Source organism: Eleutherodactylus coqui, chromosome 7 (assembly GCF_035609145.1).
Source record: "Eleutherodactylus coqui strain aEleCoq1 chromosome 7, aEleCoq1.hap1, whole genome shotgun sequence".
In the NCBI taxonomy this organism is placed as follows: domain Eukaryota; kingdom Metazoa; phylum Chordata; class Amphibia; order Anura; family Eleutherodactylidae; genus Eleutherodactylus; species Eleutherodactylus coqui.
Genome location: NC_089843.1, coordinates 4,362,972 through 4,385,027, shown reverse-complemented (window position 1 = coordinate 4,385,027; position 22,056 = coordinate 4,362,972). Strand labels below are relative to the sequence as shown.

The window sequence follows — 22,056 nt, the reverse complement described above, 5'->3', positions numbered from 1 at the left end:
GGTCACATTCAGCTGTGGCTAGCAAATTCCATCCTCTCAATCACTGGAAACCTCAAATTCATAAGAGTCATTATTATGGAAGTCTGGAAAGGACAGAAATAGAAGGATATTATAGGTCGGAGGTCTTTAGACACTATGTTGACAGAAGTATTGGCTCCCCAACAATCCTGTGCTGTCAGGTGAAGGGGAAATGTAAATTGGATGTGTGAGCATTAGGTCTAAAAGGAGAGGATTGCACAGGCAGATCCCAGAAACCATCAGATGCCCCCCGGTGTAGAGCTGACAACGGGGTCTGGTGGGGGGATGTCACCAGGTGTAGAGCTGACAACGGGGTCTAGTGGGGGGATGTCATCAGGTGTAGAGCTGACAACGGGGTCTGGTAGGGGGATGTCACCAGGTGTAGAGCTGACAACAGGGTCTGGTGGGGGATGTCACAAGGTGTAGATCTGACAACGGGGTCTGGTGGGGGGATATCACCAGGTGTAGAGCTGACAACGGGGTCTAGTGATGGGATGTCACCAGGTGTAGAACTGACCACGGGGTCTGGTGATGGGATGTCACCAGGTGTAGAGCCGACAACGGGGTCTAGCTGGGGAATTTCACCAGGTGTAGAGCTGACAATGGGGTCTGGTGGGGGGATGTCACCAGGTGTAGAGCTGACAACAGGGGCTGGCGGAGGGATGTCACCAGGTGTAGAGCTGACATCGGGGTCTGGCGGGGGATGTCACCAGGTGTAGAGCTGACAACGGTGTCTGGTGGGGGGATGTCACCAGGTGTAGAGCTGACAACAGGGTCTGGTGGTGGGATGTCACCAGGTGTAGAGCTGACAATAGGGTCTGGCGGGGGGATGTCACCAGGTGTAAAGCTGACAATGGGGTCTAGCTGGGGGATGTCACCAGGTGTAGAGCCGACAACAGGGTCTGGTGGGGGGATGTTACCAGGTGTAGAGCAGACAACGGGGTCTGGTGGGGGATGTCACCAGGTGCAGAGCCGACGGCGGGGTCTGATGGGGGGATGTCACCAGGTGTAGAGCTGACAACAGGGTCTGGTGATGGGATGTCACCAGGTGTATAGCTGACAACACGGTCTGGTAGGGGGATGTCACCAGGTATAGAGCTGACAACAGGGTCTGGTGGGGGGATGTCACCAGGTGTAGAGCTGACAACGGGGTCTGGTGGGGGATGTCACCAGATGTATAGCTGACAACAGTGTCTAGTGATGGGATGTCACCAGGTGTAGAACTGACCACGGGGTCTGGTGATGGGATGTCACAAGGTGTAGATCTGAGAACGGGGTCTGGTGGGGGGATATCACCAGGTGTAGAGCTGACAACGGGGTCTAGTGATGGGATGTCACCAGGTGTAGAACTGACCACGGGGTCTGGTGATGGGATGTCACCAGGTGTAGAGCCGACAACGGGGTCAAGCTGGGGAATTTCACCAGGTGTAGAGCTGACAATGGGGTCTGGTGGGGGGATGTCACCAGGTGTAGAGCTGACACCGAGGTCTGGTGGGGGATGTCACCAGGTGTAGAGCTGACAACAGGGTCTGGTGTGGGGATGTCACCAGGTGTAGAGCTGACAACGGGGTCTGGTGGGGGATGTCACCAGGTGCAGAGCTGACAATGGGGTCTGGTGGGGGGATGTCATCAGTATGGAAAATTGCAGCTTCTGGACCTTCCACTGTTGGCCATGTTATTGTGAGATGGAAGCCATCCGGTGCGTGCGGTGCTGCCACGTTCAGGGAAACCTCGTAAACTAACAGAATGTGGACAACGAAGCCTTGTAGGAGCTGTGAAGACATCACACACATCTTCTGCCCTCGCTTAGGAGGGCTCACAGGACATTGGGACATCCATTAGCACCAGAACCATTCTTAGGGAACGACATGTGAAGGGTTACAATGGACGAGCGGCTGCTCAACATGCCAGCAGTGAATGCAGAGCGGCGCCTGCGATGGTGCTTGGAGTGACGGACTGTAAGTGAGTGGAAGCAAATGTTGTGGATGAATCACAATACACCATCTTCTGATTGGATGTCCGCACTTGGGTGTGGTGGTTGCTTTGAGAGTGGTCTCTGCATGACTGCATCACCCCAACAGAGAAGTTTGTAGGGGGTTCTGTTATGGTGCTGGGGAATGGGGGGGGGGGGGGGGTTCTGCTGGGAAGACCTAGGGCCATTGGTTATAGTGAAGTCCACCCCCAACACCATTGGGTACAGAGACATTCCAGACAATGTGGCATCACCTACCTTAACCCTTTCCAGTCCAATTTGTATCCTGGCTTTCCTAGGGGGGCTTACTCTTTTTCTGCCGTTATACAATGGCTCTACCTGCTGGCTAAAGCCAGTACTGCATGAGGCGACATGTTGGATAGACTCCGACAGCAGAGAGGCTGGGAATATACAGTAAGAGAACCCCGACGGAAGTCTTCCAACATCGGAGCTGTACAGCCTTAAATCATAATGTCTTAAGATGTCAGACAGTGGATTGGAAAGGGTTAAACTAGAATGATATGGAAAGGGAATGTTGCCATGCGGCGGTTGCTGGTCCTCCCGGTGCGGCAGTGTGCGTGGTCCCGCGGTCGGGGCACGTCCCCCCGGCTTGTTGTCCGGTTGCCGGGGGCGCAGTTGCCTGGCCGGCGTGGTGCTGGTGGAGCGCGCACCTGTGAGTGCAGCTGCCATGCACAAGCTCCCTTTTAGTATGTTCTGTTGGGAGTTGGCTGTCTCCTTCTCTCTGCCCCTGGGCGGAGGCTTTTTGTTACCATGCAGCGGCTGCCGGGGGCGCGGGTGGCCAGTCGGCGTGATGTGCGTGCTTGTGGGTCCGGGCGGCGATGTGCGGCCACGCACCTGTGAGTGCAGCTCTATGCATGAGCCCATGGTTTTAGGATTCTGCTGGGAGGTAGCGCCTCCCTCTCTCCGCCCCTGGGCACAGGCTTCTGTTTATAAGGCTGGCAGTGAGGTCCATTCACTGCCAGTTATTGGTTTCTGTCAGCGTGCTTGTATCCTGCCTCTGTCAGTCTCCTGTTATCAGCTTGTTCTATCATATCTGCCAGGTCGTCATATCTGCCAGGTTATCCCATCTGCCTCGGTCTGCGTGTATTGTTCCTGTTGGTTTGTTCATCTGCCATTCCTGTCGGCCCTGTCCCATCTTGGTACGCCAGCGTCCCTCTTCGGTCCCTAGCGAGAGTAGGGATCGCCACCCAGTTGCTCGCCTGGGGTTAGCCAGGAGTGGAGGCAAGTAGGCAGGGACAGGGGTTGCGGGTAAGTTCTAGGGCACCCGGGCTGGCGTATCATTGGGTTGGATCCCGTAACATAATAACTGGGCCTTAAAATTACCCTGCGGGTTTTGTTTGCTCTCCTATGGAGACTATGAGTGTCCTTGCTAGTCAGTTGCAGGATCTAGTGGGCATGATCCAAGACCTGTCCGGTTGTATGGTGGCCCATGAGTAGCGGGTGTTGGCGCAGGTTGCTGCCGCCCCGTCTATCCCTGAGCCCAAGTGTCCTCTCCCTGAGGTGTTTTCTGGGGAGAGAAGTAAGTTTTGGTTTTTCAGCGGGCATGTAGACTGTGTTTCCAGATGCGCCCGGATCCTCCGGCTCTGAGTCCCAGAAGGTGGGATTGATTATGTCCTTACTTCGGGGTCCCCCCCAGACATGGGCCTACTCCTTGCCCAAGAGTTCGGCTTGCCTGCAGTCTGTTTATTTCGTTTTTTCGGACCGTGCGGGGTTAGCAGTATCTCACCTCATGGCGTTACGTCAGGGGCAGCAGTGTGCTGAAGACTATTGCTCTAAGTTTAGACAGTATGCCTGTGAAACCTCCTGGAACGATGGCGCCCTTAAAGATGTGTTCTTGTTGGGTCTTTCTGACGCTGTCAAGGATCTACTCATTTCCCATCCCGCTCCCCTGACACTTAATGATGCGATGGAAATGGCAGTAAAAGCTGACAGGAGACTGGGGTCTAGAGAAAAGGAACGACAGGCCTGTAAAACTAGGGAGTCCGGCAGACCCGCTCCTACTTCTCCCATGCCAACTCCTGGAGCCGAGCCTATGGAAGTTGATCAGCTAAGTCCTGGGGATCGGCGACGGTTCCGGATGACTCACCGTCTCTGCCTCTACTGTGGGGAAGCCAGACATCAGGTAGCAACCTGTCCACAGAAGCAACGGCAACATCAGTCTGAACCGGCGGAAAACTTCAGATCCTAGGCGATTGTCGGGAGGATCACCTAGGATCACAGGTACTCCCTAAGTTGCTGGTGCCTTGTCAGATTCGCTTCCGGAATTTTATTCGGTCCGGTCAAGCCTTTATTGATTCGAGTGCTGCCACCAATCTGATTAATTTAAATTTTGTCAGACTTCTGATGACCGAAGCCCTCATACACTTCACCAGTATTGACTCTACCCCTCTGTCTGCAGGGGTTGTACAATGGAGGACTCCCATGTTACAGTGCACTGTGGGTGTTCTCCATTGTGAGAATCTGTCCTTCCTGATTATGGAAAGGATGTCCGTTGATGTGGTGCTTGGTATGCCCTGGTTGGCACTGCACAATCCCCAATTTGATTGGTCCACCCAGGAATTTACACATTGGGAGTCGTCCTGTCATAATCACTTAGCTACTATATCCGTGTGTTCAGCAGATACCGTACTGGTTCTGGAGTATTTGTCTGATTTTGAGGACGTATTTTCCAAAAAACCTCGCCAGGTTTAATTTCGTCGTGACATATATCCCAGGAGAGAAGAATGTGAAGGCAGACGCCCTCTCACAGAGTTTTGGGGCATCGGAAAGTGAGACTATGACTCCCGAGAATATCTTGGCACCTGGGGTGGTGGTGGCAGCTGTAGAGTCTAACTTCGTTCCTCAATTACAGAACTGTCAGCAGGACGCTCCTTCGGGGGTGCCGGAGGGCAGATGGTTTGTGCCAGAGACGTTGCGTCTCAGAGTCACTGACGAATCTCGTTCGTCGGTTTTCGCAGGCCATTCGGGGGAGGGGGGGGACTCTGGATCTTTGTTCTAGACACTACTGGTGGCCAGGCATGTCTCAGGAGATCCGCGACTTTGTTAAGGGATGCTCTGTCTGTGCACGCAATAAGAGTCAGGGGCGTCCTCTGGAGGGTCCTCTAAGACCGTTATCGGTACCTTCTCGTCGCAGTTATCAGTAGATTTTATCACCGATCTACCGGAATCCCAGAAGTTCATCACTATTTTAGTGGTTGCCGATCAGTTTTCGAAGATGTCACATTTTGTGGCGTTAAAGAGGCTACTTTCGGCAATAGAATTTGCCAAAATTTTAGTAAAAGAAATCATTCGCCTACATGGGGTTCCCGAGAACATCGTATCTGATCGCGGGGTTCAGTTTGTTGCGCAATTTTGGCGAGCCTTCTGTAGAAACCTGGGAACATCGCTTTCCTTCTCATCAGCATTCCACCCGCAGACTAATGGTCAGACTGAGCGGAAGAACCAGGATTTAGTGCAATATTTACGGTTGTTTGCTAGCGAAAACGCTCATCAGTGGGCGGAGTTCCTGCCGTTGGCAGAGTTTGCGCTAACAACCGCCCTTGTTCTTCCACTGGGGTATCTCCATTCCTTTGCGTATATGGTCAGCATCCTCGCTTCCTTACAGCTATTTCTGCGCCATCTGCCTGTCCTGCAGCTGATGTCGCCACAGATACGCTGCAGGGGGTAAAAAAAGAGGCACAGAAGAACTTGGAAGCAACGGGGGCTCGTATGCAGTTGCGTAGTGGGAGGAGTCTGTCAGTATCTGAACCGTACAGGATGGGACAGAAGGTATACCTGTCTTCTAAAAATCTCAAATTAAAGGTCCCATCTTTGAAGCTGGCGCCGCGTTATGTGGGGCCCTTTGTCATCACACGTGTAGGGTACCCTCTCGCCTATGAACTGGGTTTGCCAGCTACATGGAGGGTTCACAGGGTTTTCCACAAATCTTTATTGAAACCTTTTGTCCCTTCTGTGCTATAGTTTGCTATTATCCGCCAGGTTTTTCCATCTGCCTCAGTTCTGCTTAGTATTGTTCGTGTTGGTTATTTACATCTGCCTTTTCTGTCAGTATTCTACCCTTTCTATCCAGGTATGCCAGCGTTCCTTTTTCGGTCCCTAGTGAGAGTAGGGACCACCACCCAGTTGCCTGCCTGGGGTTAGCCAGGAGTGGAGGCAAGTAGGCAGGTACAGGGTTTGTGGGTGAGATCTAGGGCACCCGGGCTGGCATATCAAGGGTAGTATACCGTGACATAATAACTGGCCCTTAAAATTGCTCTCCAATGGAGCCATGAGTGCCCTCACAAGTCAGTGGCAGGATTTAGTGGTCGTGATCCAAGACCTGTCCGGTCGTATGGTGGCCCAGGAGCAGCGAGAGTTAGTGCATGTTTCTGCCGCTCCTTCTATTCCCGAGCCCAAGTGTCCTCTTCCTGAGGTATTTTCAGGGGAGAGGAGCATGTTTTTGTTTTTAAGCAGGCATGTAGACTGTATTTCCAGATGCAGCCCCGCTCCTCCGGCTCAGAATCCTAGAAAGTGGGATTGATTATGTCCCTACTTCGGTGTCCCCTCCCAGACTTGGCCTACTCCTTACCCGAGAGTTTGACTTGCCTGCTGTCAGTTGATTTGTTTTTTCGGGAACTTGGAGGTACTTTTGATGAGCCGGACCGTGCGGGGTTGGCGGTATCTCATCTCATGTCTCTACATCAGGGGCAGCAGTGGGTAGAGGACTATTGGTCCAAATTTAGACAGTATGCAGTTGAAACCTCTTGGAACGATGGCACCCTTAAAGATGTGTTCTTGTTGGGTCTTTCTGATGCTGTCAAGGATCTACTCATTTTTCATCCCGCTCCCGTGACACTCAATGGTGCGATGGAATTATCGGTCACAGCTGACAGGAGGCAGAGATCTAGAAAAGAGGAACGTCAGGCCCGTAAGGCTAGGGAATCCAGCAGACCTGCTCCCACTTCTCCCATGCCAACTTCTGGTGCCAAGCCTATGGAAGTGGATCAGCTAAGTCCCGAGGAATGCCGACGGTTCCGGATGACTCATCGCCTCTACCTCTATTGTGGGAAAGCCGGACATCGTGTAGTGATCTGTCCTCAGAAGTGTCTACAACATCAGTCCGAACCGGCGGAAAACTTCAGATCCTAGGCGATGTTTGGGAGGGTCACCTAGGATCACAGGTACTGCCTAAGTTGTTGGTGCCTTGTCAGATTGGCTTCTGGAATTTCACTCGGTCCAGTCAAGCTTTTATTGATTTGGGGGCTGCCGCCAATTTGATTAGTTTAAGTTTTGTCAGACCTCTGATGACTGAATTCTAGACGCTAAAGATTCCCATACGCTTCACTAGTATTGATTCTATTCTACCCCTCTGTCTGCAGGGGTTGTACAATGGAGGACTCCCATGTTACAGCTCACTGTGGGTGTTCTCCATTCTGAGAATCTGTCGTTCTTGGTAATGGAAAGGATGTCTGTTGATGTAGTGCTTGGTATGCCCTGGTTGGCACTGCACAATCCCCGATTTGATTGGTCCACTCGGGAATTGACACATTGGGGGTTGTCCTGTCATAGTCACTTAGCTACTATATCCATGTGCTCAGCAGATACCATACTTATTTGTCTGAGACTGAGACTTTGCCTCCCCATAGGGAGTGGGACTGTGGTATTGATTTGATCCCGACAATCCCATCCCTAAGGGAGCCATCTTCAATTTGTCTGGGCGTGAGCACAAAGCCCTTAAGTCCTATATCTCAGAGTCTCTGGCCAAACAACATATCAGGCCATCCAGGTCCCCTGCCGGGGGCAGGTTTCTTCTTTGTGGAAAAGAAGGATGGGACATTGAGGCCTTGTGTGGATTATCGGGCTTTGAATAAAATTACAGTGAAGGACCAGTGCTCCTTGTCCCTGATTCCCGATTTATTTAATCATGTGGTAGCGGCCAACTGGTTTTCCAAATTGGACTTTAGTGGGGCTTACAATTTAATTTGCATCTGAGAGGGAGATGAATGGAAGACCCCGTTCAACACCTCGTTCGGACATTTTGAATGTCTGGTCATGCCCTTCGGACTTTGTAATGCCCCCGCTGTGTTCCAGGAATTTATGACCCGGTCTTCCATGACTTCCTGAGGGTATTTTTGGTCATATATCTGGATGACATTCTAGTGTACTCCCCAGACTGGGATTTACATGTGTGGCACCTGAGGCTGGTTTTGACCAGTTTGCGTGAGTACAAACTTTTTGTCAAGTTGGAGAAATGCATTTTTGGTACTAAACAAGTGTCTTTCTTTGGTTATGTGATTTCACCCACGGAGATTCAAATGGAGTCTGATAAAGGGGCAGCAATCTCCCAATGGGTCAGACCAGACAACCTGAAAGCTCTCCAGCGGTTTTTAGGTTTCGCAAATTTCTACCGTAGATTCATTAAGAATTATTCTGTTATTGCCCAACCCCTGACCGATCTTACCAAGAAGGGTGCTGACTTGGTAAGATGGTCGCCTGAGGCCCTAGAGGCTCAAAAGGGCGTTTACTGCTGCCCCATTACTAGCATAGCCTGATGCACGGCCACCGTTCTTCATTGAGGTCGATGCGTCTGAGGTGGGGACTGTATTGTCTCAGCGGGAGACCTGGGTATAGTCCATGTGCGTTCTCGCGAAAGTTCAGTTCGGTGGAACGTAACTACGACGTGGGTAATCGTGAGTTACTGGCGATTAAGTGGTCTCTAGAAGAGTGGCGTCACTATCTTGAGGGGGCAAGGCATCCCATTAACGTGTATATTGATCATAAAAACTTGGTATATCTCGCCAATGCTAAGAGACTCACAGCTCGTCAGGTCAGGTGGGCATTGTTTTTCGACAGGTTTAACCTCGTCGTTACATATATTCCAGGGGAGAAGAACGAGAAGGCAGACGCCCTCTCACGGAGTTTCGGTTCGCCAGAAAGTGAGACAGTGGCTCCCGAGAATATCTTGGCACCTGGGGTGGTGGTGGCAGCTGTAGAATCTGATCTCGTTCCTCATCTACAAAATTGTCAGCAGGATGCTCTCTCGGGGGTGCCAGAGGGTAGATGGTTTGTGCCTGATACCTTGCGTCTTAGAGTCATTGAAGAGTCTGACTCATCTGTTCTCGCAGGCCATCCGGGGGTTCAGGGGGCTCTGGATCTTTGTACTAGACACTACTGGTGGCCAGGCATGTCTCAGGAGATCCGCGACTTTGTTAAGGGATGCTCTGTATGTGCACGCAGTAAAAGTCGGCGGAGTCATCCGGAGGGGCCCCTGAGACCGTTACCGATGCCTTCTCATCTGTGGTCGCATTTCTCGGTAGATTTTATCACTGATCTACCTGAGTCTCAGAAGTTTACCACTATTCTAGTTGTTGCAGACCGTTTCTCAAAGATGTCACATTTCGTGGCATTAAAGAAGCTTCCTTCTGTGATAGAATTTTCTAAGATTTTTGTAAAAGAAATTATTCGTCTACATGGGGTTCCCGAGAACATCGTATCTGATCGCGGGGTTCAGTTTGTTGCGCAGTTTCGGCGAGCCTTCTGTAGAAACCTGGGAACGTCGCTTTCCTTCCCGTCAGCATTCCACCCCCAGACTAATGGTCAGACTGAGTGGAAGAACCAGGATTTAGTGCATAATAATACAAGGAGAGAACAACAGAAAGGACACCATTGTAGGCATTTACTATAGGCCGCCTGGACAAGCAGAAGATATGGAGGAACTCTTTCTACATCAGATGGCCAAGCTCTCAAAGAAGCCCAACATAGTGATCATGGGAGATTTTACCATCCAGACATTTGTTGGGAATCTGTCAGGTAAACGTAATGGATCCAACAGATTCTTATCCGCTCTTGGTGACAACTTTATCTTCCAGAAGGTAGAAGAATAAACAAGGGGATCTGCTATCTTGGACCTAATTCTTACCAACTGGGAGGGAATGGTTGAGGAAGTAAGGGTGTCTGGGACCTTAGGAGGCAGTGATCATGATATTCTTGGATGTTGGATAACAAGGGGAGGAAGACCTGAGAAAACTCAGACCTCAAGGTTGGATTTCAGAAATGCAGATTTTAATGGACTCAGAAACAGGAGAGGAAGAATCCAATGGCGGGATGTTCTTAAGGACAGAAATGTCCAAGAAGGTTGGGAAATATTGTGAAATGAGATTCTCAAAGCACAATCGTTAACAATTACAGATGAGCGAGCATGCTCGGATAAGGCATTCTCATCTGAGCAGGCTCAGGGGGGGGGGAGATCTCTCTCACTCTCCTCCCTGCTCCCACCCCCCCCCCCCCCACCCCCGAGCCTGCTCGGACGAGAATGCCTTATCCGAGCATGCTCGCTCATCTCTATTAACAATCCCTAAAAGAAGGAAGAATGGGAAGCATTTAAAGAGACCAGGATGGATGAACACAGAACGTGTACACATGTTAAAGAGGAAGAAAAATATGTTTACCAAATGGAAAGAGGGGGAATATCTAAAGAAGAATATAATGCGGTCTGCAGAAACTGTAGGGCAAGTGTCAGAAAAGCTAAAGCTGATAATGAATTGAGGCTTGTAAGAGAGGCCAAAAGCAATAAAAAAGGAATTGGTGGTCAAAAGAAAAGTCAAAGATGCTATTGGATGCTTACAAGATGAAAATGGTGAATTGGTTAAAAATGATGTTGAGAAGGACGAACTTTTAACTTCCTGTTTTGTATCTGTTTTCTCTAGAAAAAAGTAGATGTAACATCAACTGATCTTCCCTGTGCTATCGGGGGAATAAAAGAATGCAGTCTATCTATAAGCAGAGAGATGGTGAGGGAACACTTAGCTAACTTCATGAATTCAAATCTAAAGGTCCAGATGAATTACATCCTAGTATACTAAAGGAAGCAGCGGAGGTAATTGCTGAACCACTCGCCATAATCTGTGAACATTCCTGGAGAACAGGAGAAGTTCCAGAAGATTGGAAAAGGGCAAATGTCCCTATCTTCAAAAAAGGGAAGAAGGTGGATCCAGGAAACTACAGGCCTGTGAGCCTGACTTCTATACCGGTAAAGATCTTAGAACAAATTATTAAACAGCATGTATGCAAGTACTTGGATGAGAATGGAGTAATTACCCAGAGCCAGCATGGGGTTGTAACAAACAAGTCATGCCAGACTAATCTAATTTCCTTATATAGCAGATTCACCGACTGGGTTGATCAGGTAAAGGCGGTGGATATAGTATATCGTGACTTCAGTAAAGCATTTGACAAAGTATCTCATACCATACTTATTGAAAAAATGACTAAATATGGGATTGACAAGGCAACTGTTAGGTGGATTCAGAACTGGCTGAGTGATCATACTCAAAGAGTGGACATAAATGGCTGCACATCCAAGTGGAAGAATGTATGAAGTGGAGACCACAAGGCTCTGTCCTGGGCCCAGTGGTGGTCAACATTTATATAAATGATCTGGAGGAGGGAATTGATGGGAAACTGATCAAATTTGCAGATGACACAAAACTAGGAGGGATAGCTAACACCAGGGAAGAGAGAGAGAGGATTCAAAAAGATCTAGAAAAGCTTGTACAGTGGGCAGCGACTAACAGAATGGTATTTAACAAGGAGAAATACAAAGTCCTACATCTGGGCAAGAAAAATGAAGAAAGCACACACAGAATGGAAGGAATTGGGCTAAGCACTTGGGTATACTAATAGATCACAAACTGAACATGAGTCAACAATGTGATGCAGCAGCCAAAAAGGCAAACACAATTCTGGGATGTATTAAGAGAAGCATAGAGTCTAGATCACGTGAGGTCATTATCCCCCTCTACTCTTCCTTAGTCAGACCTCATCTGGAATACTGGGTCCAGTTCTGGGCACCTCAATTTAAAAAAGACATAGACAAACTGGAGCGAGTTCAGAGAAGAGTTACCAAGATGGTGAGCGGTCTGCAAATCATGTACCATGAGGAACGGTTAAAGGTTCAGCGAATGTTTATCTTACAGAAGAGAAGGCTGAGAGGAGACTTAATAGCTGTCTACAAATATCTGAAGGGCTGTCACAGTGCAGAGGGATCAGCCCTATTCTCATCTGCACAAGGAAAGACTAGAAGCAATGGGATGAAACTGAAAGGGAGGAGACACAGATTAGATATTAGACAGTGAGGGGGATCAATGAGTGGAACAGGTTGCCACGGGAGGTGGGGAGGACCTGATGACCCTGGAGGTCCCTTCCAACTCTACCATTCTTTGATTCTATGACCCTGTGGTAATACTCTGGTACAGCTCCGTGTCTCCACCAACATGACTGAGCACCATGCCATACGGCACGCCGTGTGGAGTAGCAGAACATCTGCAAACTTTATTGGTGGGCCCAAAGTACAGGTCTCCATTCCGTTGAGCGGGACGAACTAGAACGCCATATCCGTTCTTGCCCAACACACCTATCATCCCCCCATCACTATCTGAAGCTCTTCTGGAAGAATGGAGGCAAATCTCTCCGCAAATCTATAGGAATCTGGTGGAAAGCATCCGCGAAGGGGGACTGCACTCATTGAGGCTGAAGGTGGCCCAACACTATATTGAAAAACGTGAATAAAATCGAATGTTATCACCTTCTATGTGTGTCCCAATACTGCTGTCTACATAATGTAATGTAATGAATCAGCCTGGCATAGGACAAGACCAGCACAATAAATTATTTGGTGTCCAGAAGACTTCAGTGGATGGTTCTGTCCAGCTACCAGGAGTCTCGCCGAGTTATGGGGGAATCTTCAGTTATTAGGAGCCCTGTCGATTTATTGGGAGTCTATCGGGAGCTCTGACTGTCCTGTCCATTTATTGGGATGGTGAACTCAGAAGGCACAATGAATGTAATGTGCAGAATAAAGATGGAGCATGTGGTGTAGCTCTCCAGATATGAAGAACAGGTAGACCTTGGGGGAATATAGAGGATAGCAGGAGGTGGTGCTGTAGGATGAATGGTGCTATTGGCATAAAGGTGGGCTTAGAGACTGATAACATATCAGATGTCACCGATTATAACGGGCAACTATAGTGACAGAAACGGGAAGTCTACGATGACGTCTCTTCTAATGGCTGTCCTGCTGAAAATATACCAAACCTGCTTACAGTTGGTTCTCCGCCATAGAGCTACTATGTCAAAACCATCGTCATCATGACAACATACATGGTCTATAAGTGGACTATGTCTGCTGGTGTGGCAGGGGGTCCGCTCTGGTGAATATTTTCTCATGTATTAAGTGGAATAATAATGAAGGATGTTGTGGGTCATCTCGTGGGATCATGTAGTCCTTCCCATTACAGTACAGTCATGCAGCCTCCTGCCGTGGGAATCTGCAGTAGTCCCGGTGGAGCAATGATCGTTCCTCATTCTTGACAGTTGGGTGGGTTCACTGCAGAGTGTCTTCCCCAATAATAAGTCTTCTCCCTGTAGTGTAAACACCATTGCCCCCTCCTCACATTCCCTGTGTTAATGATAATAATCTTTATATAGCACCAACATAATGGCCACTGTGTAAACATCGGCTTCCTTCTATATTAGACGTCTCCAGCCAGGATTCATGATTTCATCTCTTCCTACTGACATATGGTGGATATTTAGGAAATGTGCACAAGAGTCTCCGGGGAACCTAAAAGCATCCATAGAAAGTATATGGGAAGATGGTTCTTTGTGTGCCTGAAGAAGCTCCACATGGGCCGGAGCAGATCTTCGAGGTGGTGCTGGCCGCTGAAGACTGAAGGATATGAAGGTGTCTCCCAGCGGTCTTCTGAACCACATGGGCTTGGGTCCATCACAAATGTTCCTACATGTCCAGAGCCTGTGAGAAATGTCACCGCAGGAGCTGGGGTCCATTAACAACTAAACCTTAACACAAGTCCTTGAGTAATAATAATAATAATAATAATAAACTTTATTTGTATAGCGCCAACATATTCCGCAGCGCTTACATAGACAGGGGGAATACAGAAAGACAAAAGTACAAAAAATTACAGAACCACGGTTACAATCGTAATCAGTTGGTGGAAACAATAGGGAAGGGGGTCCGGCTCCAACGAGCTTACATACTACAAGTAATAGGTTAATACAGAAGGTAAAATGGCTGGAGATGTGCAGGTATGGTGAGGTGGAGAGTGAGGGATTCTATACACATAGACAATGGTCAGACATTTGGCCATGTAGCCGTCTAACAGCTCCCATAGAGGTCATCAACTAGGAGAGTTGAATGGAGCAAGAACGGGTGACACTGCCGGGGGTTTCCAGCCAGTCATGTTGGCTGATGTGATTTCAGGGGATTCCTCCTCTGAGCCTGATTGATACGAGGACTCTGGAGCTCGGTGGGAACTCTTCCAGGACCTGCTCTGTATAACGGATGTTATGTTATAATCCTGGGAACGGGCCGCAGTTTAATGTTCCTTAATTACACGAATGTTTACAGTGATGAAGAGCCGGAGTGCAAAATACAGAACTGTGTTCTACATGAAGATCAGCGCCCAAATCCCAGTCATTACTTGAGGCTGTAGCTCTATGATGTAGGCGCTCCGTGCTGAAGTCATATCAACGTATTGTACTGAAGGCGGAAAACATCTCCAGAACCGTAAAATGAGGCGGAGAGAGGCAGAATGTCTGCAGCCAAGGAGACCACGGTCATAACAGCTGAAAGGCCAGGATTGGGAGGACGGTTGATCTCTACGTCTTCACTCTGGTATTACACCACAAGGGGGTGCTGCTCTACATCTACTGTCTAGTATTATGGAGGCACTAAGCTCTGCTAGGGAAGAGGAGGAGCAGGCCATGGCCTAGAAGACGGCAGGGTAGAGTTCAGCCTTGTTATGGTGGCTTTACGGTCTCCCACCTGGAGGGTGCCTGGTGACATGTCCAAGGGCCGAGGGCAGGTTAATAAATGAGGAACCCAAGGGATGGATTACCTTAGTCCTGTTTTGTGTCACGCGTGACGCCACCGTTTCTTCTACCGCAGGGTAATTCTTAGATGGCAGAGTAAACTCACCCTCGCGCGGCCTCTGTGGGGGAATTCCTAGTTGTCGGAGTAAATCCACACACACTGGCTTCTTTTAAGACATGGCCTCCGGAAATGGACGGACGACTGGTCGCTTTACTTGTAATAACTTGTCGTCAATTCCAAAATACACGCCAGCAGGAAAACAGTGCAAACACATGAAAGTGGTGTGATAGAGGACTCACGGGAGGTCAGGGGAAACCACAGTCCTGTTATCTGTCGGTCCTGATCCCGGCAACACACTCTCTTCTATCCAGCACTCTACTGGTCCACGCTCACATTCGATAAACCAGGGTGTGCAGCATGGCGGTTCCTCACTCTCTCACTTTTAGTATGGAAGAAGCCCTTCCACATCTCCTGGGTCCAGCAGTCCCAGGGCACGCTGTAGACTCGTCTCCGCCGCTTTTCTATTCTGGGCCGCACAGGCTGAAGGTGCCTGCAGATCTCCCCAGAACAGAACCACCTCTTGCACACCTTGCATTCATATATATATATATATATATATATATATGTGTATATATATATATATATATATATATATATATATATATATATATATATATATATATATATATATTTTCCAAGGTCACATGACAAACAGACAAATACATTTTCCAGACAGTCAGCTCACATACCAGACAGTTAACCCTTTCAGTGCTACAAATATGCAATACACCTCAATCACACAGCATAAAGGAGACTGACAAAGCAACACTGAGCATACATACTTGTGAGGAGGGGCCCCGTTGTACCGGGCCACTACAGACATTGTAGGATACGGTATTATTACATGGCCAGTATGCCGGGCGTCTAACACCGCTTCCAGTGGATTCCTCTTTAATCTACAACCCAGGCTGTGAACACTGCAGGTTACGGCCCGTTCACAGGCCCCCCGAGGACATGCGGCTCGCTGCTCTCTTCAGTCCGGTAGCAGGCTGGATGAACTCTATTCTAGTCATCGGGGTTCGTTCAGATTCAGGGGTTCTGGTATTTTCGGTGTTCAGTTTTGAGGATTGAGCCGAACAATGAAAATCTCCAGAAGCCTCAGCGCAGGCGTGAAAGGGGCCTTCAGGAAAACCTCTAAGACTACGGTGATTGTTTTTTGTAGGGCTGCTGATTTGGCCTAAAATGAAGATCTCAGTTTTGTTTTTTTTCCTGAATTCTTGACTGTAATTTCAATGTTCCTGTTTTTGCTCCACAAGCTAATAACAGACATTGTTACATGAGATAAATGCATGCTCAGCAATTCCTTCCTGTATACGGATTACGGGGGCTGTATCGGTCAGCTCTGATATCAGCACATGCAGTGCATGCCTCTCCCGTATGTACAGGGGGGGGAGGGGGTACGAACCACGGCGGTCTGCGGTGTCTGTTGGGAGGTACCCTCGGGAGCTTGCCCTGATGCCTGTATAGGTATGGGGCGGCATCCATCGTTCCCCTAGGCTCTTCTTCGCTATTCCATACAGTGAAAGCAAAATCATTGTGAAGCAATGTCCACTGATACGCAGATTAGTGGTGGAGGCTCCGATGGGTGGTCCGCCTTGGCCTTTGCTTAGTGAGGTCTCCAGCTCTGCCCACCAGAGACGTTCCAGCATCCTTGCCTGGCTCTGAGCGATTGGGCGCCTGCATGGTGATGCCAGTCCGGCCAGGAAGCCATTGTAGAACTGGGCAGTTTTTGAGACAATGGGTGTGCGCGAATGTTCATTCACCCAAGCAGATACGCAGCGCTTAGTCCCAGCAGCGCCTCTGGACCAACTGGCGTTCGGTGAAGTCAGATTTGTATAGGTGGTGCAGCCTCCATCTGTCACCACCGCGCCGTATGGCAGCACCAACCACCTGCCTAACAGGATCACTCAGTGACTGGGGCGGAGCGGGGGGTCTTGCTGCCCGCCTCCATTCACAATAATCGTAGATGAACACGTTTACACGGACGGAACGCTTTTTTGGTTTGTTCAGTTCGGTATTTACACTGAGCGATCATCTTGCGCTCTGATGTAAACCAGGCCAAACAAATTCCCATTTTGGGGCACTTATATGATTTTTGACGCATCTAGTTGAAATTGTGGCGCATTTCCTGGCCTGTGTGTCTCTTTTGTAAACCTCATCAATTTTTGGCACATTTTGTACATTCTTGGCGTATCTACTAGTTTTCCGGTGCATCTAATTTTCTCCCTATTTCTGAGCGCCATTCACCTGTTTCATAAATACGGCCCTGATTACACCCGTCAGAAACTTGTAGAAAACCGGCGCAAATTACGCCTTTATTGAAAAATACGTCCCTATGTATTTTTGACTATACGACGGGCCTCCGCTCGCTGCCGGCATCCACTGAGGCATCTGCGCCCACAGTGCGGCTTCTCGCTGCGGGGGGCGGGGCTTCACTCAGAGTCGTGAAGACTTCAAATGGCGAATTGATAGTGCAGCCTAGTTGTAGTGCACAATAACCACGACGCTGCGAGTTAACCCCTTCCTGAGAGATGTATTAACAGACGAAAACCATTTGGTAGGACATAACATCCCTGTAAGCAGCCGGGAATTGTCCGCAGGGCGCAGCGCCGATCCTGCTGCATTATTAACAGCGGAACGCGATCTGTGGAACGTCTTGTGGAATTTCTTGTTTTTTCTGCAGACTTTAGTTGTGAATTCCACCTCCTGAATGTTAGACATCCGGAACAACAATTCCACCAGACGTCCTTCATTCCGAAGTGAAGATGCACGGAATTCAAGCCCCATAGAGATAACATTGCAACGCAGGGATGTCCGCAAGGACTAATTATCTCCCGTGCAAAAGGTCCCTTAAAGTCCTTTCACACAGACAGATTATTGGACCCAAATGTTCCTACCAACACTCATTTGCCCAACAATTGGGATGTATAAAAGGACCACCAATCAGCCGACGAATGTGCAGCATCCATAGAAGTGCCGGCTGATCGGCAGAACATCTTCCCTTGTGAGCAGCCAGAGTGATCGTACCCTAAGCCAATTCCCGGCTGGCGTAAAAGACAATGAAATGAGTGCCAACCAACATGCGTGCCGATCAGCGTTGGTTGAATAACACTTGGCATTTGGGCAACCTAAAAGGATCCTTAGTGCATATAACAATCAACGAGCTCGCGGAACAATGGCCTATAATCTGGGCGCTGTGCACGGGGCTTATCAAGCATCACACAGTTATAAAGTGGTGCCGTATCTTGTTGAGCGACACTCCGTCACGTCACTTAGGGCCCTTTTAGACGAGCCGATTTATTGTTTAAACCAGTGGTTCTCAACGTGGGCATTAATGTCCTCTGGGGGCGCTTTTACTTCTCAGGGGGGCGTTGGAACATAATAGGGCTGGTAGGGGGGCATTCAAACATAATAGGGGTGGTAGGGGGGGGCGTTAGAAAATAATAGGGGTGAGAGGGGGGCATTGGAACATAATAGGGCTGGTAGGGGGGCGTTGGAACATAATAGGGCTGATAGGGGGCATTGGAACATAATAGGGCTGGTAGGGGGGCATTGGAACATAATAGAGGTGGTGGGGGGGGGCGTTGAAACATAATAGGAGTGGTAGGGGGGCGTTGGAACATAATAGGGTTGGTAGGGGGACGTTGGAACATAATAAGGCTGGTAGGGGGGCGTCGGAACATGGTGGTAGAGAGGCGTTGGAATATAGTAGGGCTGGTAGGGGGGCGTTGGAACATAATAGGGGTGGTAGGGGGCGTTGGAACATAATAGGTCTGGTAGGGGGGCGTTGGAACATAATAGGGGTGGTAGAGGGGCGTTGGAACATAATTGGGGTGGTAGGGGGGTGTTGGAACATAATAGGGGTGGTAGAGGGGTGTTGCAACATAATAGGGGTGGTAGGGGGGCATTGGAACATAATAGGGCTGGTAGAGGGGCATTGGAACATAATTGGGGTGGTAGGGGGGTGTTGGAACATAATTGGGGTGGTAGGGGGGTGTTGGAACATAATTGGGGTGGTAGGGGGGTGTTATGTTTGTTTTATTGATTTTTATTCGCCTAGTAACCACATTTTTCTAAAAATGATTAGTAATATCTCGGTTTTCCATCAAAAAACAATTGATGAAATCCGAAACCGAGGCAATTATTTCCATATGAATCCCTTCCATGTGATGGGAGTTGTGTGCAGCCTGCACTCCGCTATCATATAATGTGTGACTTTTATAACTCCATGACTCCGCTACAGATCAATCACACTTAATAACACTGGATAACCTACAGCACAACCTAACCCACTGTATTCCATAATGCCGCTGACTGGCTGGAACCGCTTCGAACTTTCACTTGTGTGGGTCTCTGGGAGTTGTAGTCTTAGTGGATGCCAAGTGTCTTTTCAGAACACTGATATGAACTACAACTCCCAGAGACCCACACAATTGAAAGTTCCAGCCAATCAGCGGCATTATGGATTACAGCAGGTTAGGTTGTTCTTTAGGTTAGCCAGTGTCATTGATCTTTAGCGGAGGCATGGAGTTATAAAAGTCACACATCATTATATGATAGAGTGACATAAGCAGCGCATTCTTGAAGCATACTTTATAAAAATGGCTGACAAGAAGAAATGCCGTCAATATTCAAATGAGTACTTGAAATACGGATTCATCCCTTCTCCTACAAATGGACAGCTTCCCTTGTGCCTCGTTTGTGAGAAGGCATTTTTGAATGAAGCCTTCGAGACTGAGTGATCTCCTTGCAAAAATGCATTCAGACAAAATGGGTAAGCCGATTTGATTTTTCAAGGTTTAAAGTCAAAGTTTGAGTCCGGCAGCACCGTAGGCAAGCTATCTGCAAAATCTGCTCTCAACAGTGACGAAGGCCTCCTTGCTTCCTAAAAAGTCTATTTATTAATAGTGCAATGTGGAAAATCGCATTATATCGGGGAAACACTTGTGTTACCCGCAGTTAAAGGGATTGTCAGTACTATGCTGGGGCATGACCTGTGTGCCATGGTGAAATCGATTCCTTTAAGTAATGACACCGTTTCAGGAAGAATTGATGAGATGGCTGCTGATGTGGAAGAAAAGAAACGCTTCTGGACGTGTTAAAGAATACAGAATGCAAATTGACGAGTCAACAATGTGGCACAATAAAGCACAGCTGCTAGCTTACGTTCATTTCATTAATCGGAATGAGGAGGTAGTGGAGGAACTGTTGTTTACCAGACATTTAACCACCGACACGAAAGGCTCCTCTATATACAAAAGAGTGCAAGAATTTTCAAAGAAAAAAGCATCCCTTTAACAAATGTCCTTGCTTGTGCAACCAACGGAGCTGCATCCATGATTGGTCGATATCACGGATTTATAGCCCATTTAAAATCTGCTATACCTGGCATAATGGCAGTCCGCTGTGTGATCCATCGGCAGCACCTTGGTGCTAAACATTTATGTGAGATTCCATGATTCTCTGCACTCTGTAATAATGCTGTTAACAAGATAACAGCGCACTCTTTGAACAAACGTCTTTCGCACAAGCTCTGATAAGACCATGACGAAGAATTCGAATGTCTACTCCTACACACCGAAGTGAGGTGGCTGTCAAGAGGAACGTGCTTACGACCTTCTATGAACTTTTTGACACAGTAGTTGAGTTTCTTTGGCCGACTGACCCAAGCCTTTGTGATGCAATCGAACTGCGACGTCTTAAAGGAGGAGATGTCCAACAGCAATCCAAACAGAATTTCTCTTGGTCCATATGAAGTGACTTGTCTTTATTAGTCCCAAGACATAAGTGTACAGATAAAAAGTACAGCAGCAACGTTTCTATCCAAGTGGGGATCTTTTTCAAGGTTGAGACAATAAAGACAAGTCACTTCATATGGACTAAGAGAAATTCTGTTTGGATTGCTGTTGGACATCTCCTCCTAGGATCCAGCTCCTTGTCCTAACCTGCATCCACGGTAAATCCATGGGTTACCGCATCTGGGTGAGTGCTGCGACTATTGAATCTCTTTTGCCAAAGACGCCTTGGCGTTGCCTATCTCGCAGACATATTTGACAAACTCAACAAGGTCAACACAAAACTACAAGGAGACAAAATGTCATTAAGGCTGAAGGTAGAATCTCTTCCTTCATTATGCAGAATATCTGATTCCATGTGATTCAGCACCTCACTACTACATGCCCCAGGGCACTGGTGTCTGAACTAAAACAAAGCAGAATCACCCACAAATAAGCCCACCATACACTCCATCCATTTTCAGCAGACACAGGAGAATTTCATCCCAGATTACAAGAGCAGTTGATCAACTTGAAACATGATAGTGAAGCCCAAGCACTTTTTCAACAATGTGACTATGAATGTTTTTGGGTGAAAGTGAAGAATCCCTCTCCTATCCTGTGGCGGGAGGTTCAGTTGCTCGTGTGAGCTTTTCCATCTACGTACTTAGTGGAGAGGGGCTTCAGTGCGGTTCAGCAGCTCCTCGGAAAAGTGAGAAAAACTTCAGATATGATATGTGTAATGGGCGATTTGAAGATATTTGGTTCTATCACGAAATTGGCACCGCTCATCAGGCCCAAGGCGGCCATTAATGACACAGATTGATTGTGGCAAACATTATTATTATTAGTGGAATGTCATTGTTCTTACATGTTAATGAGTCTGCTGACCATTAAGGTGAAGGTGCATGTTGCATTTTCTTTATCCGTTGCACGTTTCTATCGAATGATAGTTCAAGATGGTATTATTGCTTGCTTACCCCCAAAAAGTACCTTCTGCAATAAAACCCATTTATTATTGTATCCTCAATTACCTGTTAAATATTTCGCACCTACATTATAGCAGCTAAAATACTTTTTAGAGACAGGTTTTTTCAAAAAAAGTATTCAGTATTTTAATTTATACTTTTAACTTTGTAAACAAGGTAAACTTTGACAGCGTTTAAACTAGTAAGGCTTGGGGGTGCTGGCCCCCCTCCCAATACCTGAAGGGGGTGCTGGGCTGAAACAGGCGGAGAACCACTGGTTAAAACCAGCCAGTGCCGTCACCGTTGGTTCGTTGGCGCTCGAAGGATCACAATTTCACAGAAGTGATCCAAGGGTTTTTGCACGAAAAATGG

The 22,056-nt window shown here is 48.2% G+C and overlaps 1 protein-coding gene across 1 annotated transcript in view; it reads left to right on the top strand.

Annotated features, from left to right (window-relative positions):
* Nucleotides 1-22,056, top strand: part of LOC136572326 (mucin-16-like) — a 93,419-nt gene that overhangs the window by 49,658 nt on the left and 21,705 nt on the right. The gene's annotated exons all lie outside the window — the stretch shown is intronic.